We start from the raw sequence: 6,260 nt of genomic DNA, 5'->3' as shown, positions 1-6,260 counted from the left end.
GCATTAGAAACCAATAAAGACTCCTAGCCCAAATTTATTATTTTACAGATAGGAAAACTGAGGCCCAGAAAAAGGAAGCAGCTCGTCCCAAATTGTGCATCAAGTCAGCAGCGGACCCCAACACAATAGCATCACAGTTTTACGTGCTCCTATGCACACATACTACATATACATATCCTCCTGCTTATGAAACTGTGTTCCTGCATCCAGCCCACTGAGTCAAGTCTGTTTACTCAAATATTTGCCATCTAAAAATGAGCTGAGAAAACTATCAACATTACCCGAAGCTGGTGACACCCATTTGCATCCCATTCCAAAGGCACGTTTTATTTATTTTCAATCAGGACCAATCAGAAAATAGCATAATCAATGAAGTCGTGGTCAGGAGTGGTATGTGGCCATCTGGGGGCCCCAGTTTCTCTCGGAGACAAGGGAGATTTTTTCAAGAGCAAGGAGGAACTCCATATGGTCGAGATCAAAGGTGTTGCTGGGTGCATGGTTCTGCTTTATTGCCAGGCGCTGCTGTTAATTAGAAAACAAGATCAGAGGCAGTATTAAAATCCAATTAAATTGATATGAACAGATTGCCAAGTGATGTTCACTAATGTATAATTGAGCACCATGCAAATTTTGGTGGCTGCCTTTTGTTGCCCCCCCACCCCCAACTCTGGAATGAATGATGAAGCAATGGAGTTTTTTTCTCATTGTAAAAGATAAACAAGTTAATGCACTAATCTAGGGGGTATTGCTTTCCTGATTGATGAAAATGAGAGTCGAATATTAAAGTATGACTTTGTGGGGAGAGGAGAACCTTCTTTTACTCTCTCACTTTCTCCATTTCTCTGTCTTCCTGTCATATCAATCAGGCATGGACTTCACTCTGCATTCCCTCATTGTTGGGACACACAAAGTTCTTTTGGCTCTGAAGATCTGATCACAAAATCACAGAATGTCAGAGCTGGAAGGGCCCTTAGGGTCACAGAATGTTGAATGGTACAGCTGGGAGGTGCCTTAGACTCATAAAACAAAGAATGTTACAACTAGAAGCTGCTTTAAAATCCTAGTACATGGGATATTAGAGGTGGGAAGGACCTTAGAATCACAGAACACAAAATGTTACAGCTAGAAAGTACCTTACGATGATAAAACAGAATGTTAGAACTAAGAGGGCCTTAGAATCAGAAGGTAGGATATTTGAGTTGAAGAAAGTGAAATGTTGCTAGAAGCCTCCTTAGAATCATAGAATGAAGAATGTTAGAGCTACAAGTGGCCTTAGGATTGTAGCACACGGACTGTTAGAGCTAGGAAGGACCTATTTATAGGTCACCTACCCCTCATGTAAGAGATGAGGCCTAGATAAGTTATATCCTTTGCCAAGGTCACATAATAATAAATGGCAGACTTGAGTCTTCTGACTCCAAATCCACTGTTCTTTCCACTTCACTATGATGAATTAATTCCAAACATAGTCTTGGACTTTTTAGAAGTCAGGATATATGTGAAAGGCTTCATGTCTGACTCAGATAATCTACTCTATCTTACTAGATAATATCGAGATATTGTAAGAATTCAGAGATGGAGGCAGAAGCAAAATTGTGTCCAAAATGTTAAGGAAACCACTGAGAACGAATAATCCATTTCACAAGCATTCTACCCACCCCACTCCAACTTCCCCCTCCAAGCCCTACCAGCAAATCAATCAGAACAAGTAACTCTGGTGCTTTGGAGGGAAGATCCATGATCTCATCAGTGATAGGGTCTTCCTTCCCCTTACCTATGCATATGGCAGCCCCTCTATGCCTTTCCATCCTATGCAATGTAACAGTTTCTTTAAAATCTCTTCAAGGAGTAAACTGTTCATATTTAAAAATCAAATTATGTGCCCACTGTGCAGACCGGCTCAGCAATTAGCAGGCATTTTCGCATTCTCTCAGTTTTAAGGTTAAAAAAAAATCCTGCCAATAAGTCGAAATAAGACAACGGCTGATGGCAGTGTTTACATATTCATGACATGCACGTGGAGTTTGGAGAATTTTCACTTGTAAAAAGAAAGGGAAATCAAATGGGTTCTCAGCTGTATCCCATTCTGGGGAAAGAGGCTTCCTTGGTAACTTGGCTCTGGGCTGAGGACTTCGGCTGTTTTTGAATGGGCAACTTTAGTGTTAGAGCTCCAGCAGTGGTGCACCCGCAGGCAGTGCCTGCTTAGCCTGGCCCTGGGGCACTTTGAGCAGGCCTGGGAGTCTGCATTTCTGGGCATGGGCCAGGTTGGATTCGTAAGCCAGCCAATCAGGCAGACCTGGACTACAGCATCAGCGCATACACCAGTTTCCCTCCAAGGCAGACAATCATAAGAAAAGGAATCCTTTGGAAGATAGAACATGAAACTTCCTACCCACCACCCCCAAACCCCTAAATTTTTTTCCTGGAATCCTTTTGTAGCATTTCCATTAATTCATTTTCATTCTGCTCAACAGACATTGTCAACAGACCACTTTCAGAAGAAATACTAAATAGGATAATACATGACTCCCCCAACCTCTTGGAGTTTACAATCTACAGTCAAATCATTTGCCCACTATGCAGAGCAGCTCAGCAATATGTAGGCATTTGTGCAAAATGTGACACAAACTTGACTACTCTGAAACTCTCATATTCGATAAGACATGATAAATACATTAAAGAACAATACAACAGAGGTGCTGTGGGATTTCTGAGGAAAAGGCTGCTACCTCCTGGAAGGATCAGAGACCATCGGGACTATTTCACAGAACACATGATGTTTGATTTGGGCTTTAATTGATAGATAGGATTTTAACAGGTAGAAATGGGGGAAGGGGGCTGGAGAAGGGATTTCAGAAACAGGAAGCGAGGAAAAAGAACAAGCATTTGTTAAATGAAATTAGGTAAGTGCTATGAAAATGTTAGTTATTGTAATTATTATTGCTATGTGCCAGGCACTGTGCTCAACCCTTTACAAAAATGTTCTCTCAGTTGACCTTCAGAACAACCCGGAGAGACAGGTACCATTATTATCCCCATTTTACAGTTAAGGAAACTGAGTCAGACAGAGGTTAGATGATTTGCTCAAGGTCACACAGCTAGCAAGTGTCTGAGGCTGTATTTGAACTCATATCTCCCAGGCCCAGTGTTCTGTCCATTGTACCCTCAGCTACCACTCACTGTGTGAGGAAAGGCATGAAAATGGGAGAGCACAGAGAATTGGGTGGAAGAGTGTGGGGAGAGGGAGGAAAGGACAGTCCAGTTTATTTGGAGCATAGAATAAATGGAAAATAAAGTAAGTCTAGAAAAAGAAAAGTGGTTCCAGATTGTGGGAGGCCTTTGATACCAGGTCAGAAAATTTGAATTTCATTTTATAGTGATAAAGTCATAGAATCACAGAATTGGGGGAACATAAAACCATCACAATTCAGAGTTGAAAGGGAGCTCAGGTCTCAAGACCATCTAGTCTGACCCCATCCTGAAACAGGAATCACTTCTCCAGCTTCCGTGACACAGGTAGCCACCTGGCCTTTGCCTGAAAACCTCCCTACCTCATATGGGAGGTGCCCATTCCACTGTAGGAAATTTCTAAGCGTAAACAGGTTTGAGCAAGCTGAGCCAGAACCCCAGGTGTCCGCCTCTCAACCCACCCCCACTCCATCTCTTCCAGAGCTGGAACATTTTTGGTAACAAATCTGCTGAAGCCTCTTGCTAAAGGATCTGGATAAGGGCTCCAGGTTGATTCCCTGAGTCCGAGGGGAGTGAGGAGTTTGTGTCAAAGAGAACTGGACCCTGACCCACAAAGGGCCACCCACTTAGTGGGAGAGAACATCTCCCCCCCCCCCAAGGTGGAGAAGGGATCTAAAGAAGGCCAAGTTCCCACAGGTCGTACCCTTCCAGTCCTTTTTTTTTTCCCATTGCCTCAAGCTCCGCTCAGCACAAAAACAAAACACAGATTTGCTCTTCCAAATCAGAACCCTGCCAATACTGGTAACTCAGAACAGCACTTCCCATGCTCCTCACAAGTCTTCTTTTCTCCATCTTCAGCTGTTTCAGTTCCTTCAACCAATTCAGACACACCAGTTCTCACAGTTTCTAGTCCCTTGGCCATCCTGAATGCCCACCTTGAAGTGGTGTAGTTTGTCGAGGTCTTTCCTAAAATGTGGCACTCAGTAGCGGACAAAATTCTCCAGATGTGGCCTGACCAGGCTAACACCCACAGGGCAATATCTCCTCTGTTATTTTTCATCCTCTGCCTGTATTAATGCAGACAAAGAGAGTATTTGTTTTTTGGCCTATGCATCACACTGCTGACTCACATTGAGCCTACATGCCTTAAACATTTTTAATTTAACAATTAATTATATAATAATGTCTTAATAATAATCACACTAAAGGACCAGAATGTGTTAAGCAGTCACCTTCCTCCCAGTAGGATGCCTCTTTGGAATATCTTAACCACATGGTAAGGGAAAATAATAATGAGCTATGCACGTAACTAAAGGTAGTCTATTTGAAAGCATAACTACTGAGAGGTCAATTAACTAAGTTTGGAAAAAGGTATAGTTATTGAGGAGACAGGCAGGTGGCTCAGTGGATAACACACTAGGCCTGTAGTCAGGAAGACCTGACTTCAAATGCAGCCTTAGTCACTTAGTAGCTGTGTGAGCCTGTGCAAGTCATTTAACCTCTGTTTCCCTTGCAGGCAGCTAAGTGGCCCAGTGAATAAAGTGCTGGGCCTGGAGTCAGGAAGTTATTGTTGTTCAATCATTCAGGGTTGTCATGACCTCTCATTTGGAGTTTTCTTGGCAAAGATACTGGAGTAGTTTGCCATTTCTTTCTCCAGTTTATTTCACAAATTAAAAAAGGAAGCAAACAGGATTAAGTGATTTGTCTAGGTTCATACAGCTAGTAAGTGTCTGAAACTAGATTTGAACTCAGGAAGATGAGTCTTCTTGACTCCAGGCCCCACACTGTCCACTGTGCCACCTAGCTGTCCATAGTCAAGAAGCCCTGAGTTCAAATCTAGTCTTAGACACTAGCTGTGAGACTCTGGGTAAGTCACTTAACCTCTGTTTGCTTTAATCCACTGGGGAAGGAAATATCAAATCACCCCAGTATCTTTACCACAAAAACTCTATGGACAGTATTGGCATGCAACAGTCCATGAGGTCATGAATAGTTGGAGACAACTCAATGATTGAACAACAAAAGAGGTTACTAAAGCTAATGGAATCCATTAGAACATCCGCTGCAGGTCCTATCTAACTTTATATCTTTTATCACACAAGAGAAAAGATGAAGCAAGACTCTGGATCTTAGGATGCAAAGTGACTCATGTTGTTATAGACCACTGCTACACGGCCTTCAGCTGAACAAGAACTGGGGTCTAGGTAACACACTAATGCTGTAACAGGACAGAGATTTGGTATCAGAACCGCCAACTCATATCCCTTCCCTGCCCCGCCCAAATTAAAATCCAAGCTTTGTCACCAAGTTACCGAGCTTTTTCAAGTCTACTTTCACAATGTAACTTTTATGTTCTTGATTTAAACTCCCCTGGCTCCCAGTTCTGGTCTTCATCACCCCTCACCTGTCCACTAACCTCTTGGTTTGCAATCTCTCCCTGCTTCAATCCAGCCTTTCCATAGCTGCCCAAATAATCTTCCTAAAGCACAAATCTGACCATATCAGTCCCTTGTTCGAGAATCATGAGTGATTCCCTCTTACCATAAAGATAAGGTACAGGCTCCAGAGCTTGGAATTTAAAGCCCTTCACAATTTAAAACCCCAGCCTATTTTGCCAGTCTTATTGCATGTTTGTTCCATGTTGCAGTCAAATTAACCTACTTGCTATATGCCAAAATCAGCAATCTATTTCCTGCCTCCATAATTTTGCACAGGTGCCCCTCCCCTCAGTCCTGTGCCTGGAATGTGCACATTCCTCTCTACCACCTTGGAATCTCTAGTTTCCTTTAAGATTAGGCTTATCTGGTATCTTCTGTAGAAAGCCTTTCCTAATGTCCCTAACTGCTGCGTCTCCTCTTCCTCAAAGATATAAATATAGATATAGACATGTGTGTATGTATACATAGATACACACACACACACACACACACATCTTTTGTGGTTCAGTCGTTAAGTTGTATCTGACCTCATGGACCATAGCGTGTGTGTGTGTGTGTGTGTGTGTGTGTGTGTGTGTGTATATGTGTGTCTTTGTACATGTATACATATATATATACATATATATACATATA

General features: G+C 42.4%; 1 long non-coding RNA gene across 2 annotated transcripts in view; it reads right to left on the bottom strand.

Annotated features, from left to right (window-relative positions):
• Positions 1 to 311: 311 nt before the first annotated feature.
• The window catches only part of LOC144455655 (uncharacterized), a 186,895-nt gene continuing 180,946 nt past the window's right edge, over positions 312 to 6,260 (bottom strand). For both annotated transcript variants that reach the window (XR_013484376.1, XR_013484375.1), the window contains exon 3: positions 312 to 522. This is a non-coding gene — a long non-coding RNA (uncharacterized LOC144455655). The remainder of the gene's footprint in view (positions 523 to 6,260) is intronic.

This window comes from Phascolarctos cinereus, unplaced genomic scaffold (genome assembly GCF_003287225.1).
Source record: "Phascolarctos cinereus isolate Bilbo 61053 unplaced genomic scaffold, phaCin_HiC Scaffold_2;HRSCAF=192, whole genome shotgun sequence".
In the NCBI taxonomy this organism is placed as follows: Eukaryota; Metazoa; Chordata; class Mammalia; order Diprotodontia; family Phascolarctidae; genus Phascolarctos; species Phascolarctos cinereus.
This window is presented reverse-complemented; position numbering and strand designations above follow the sequence as displayed.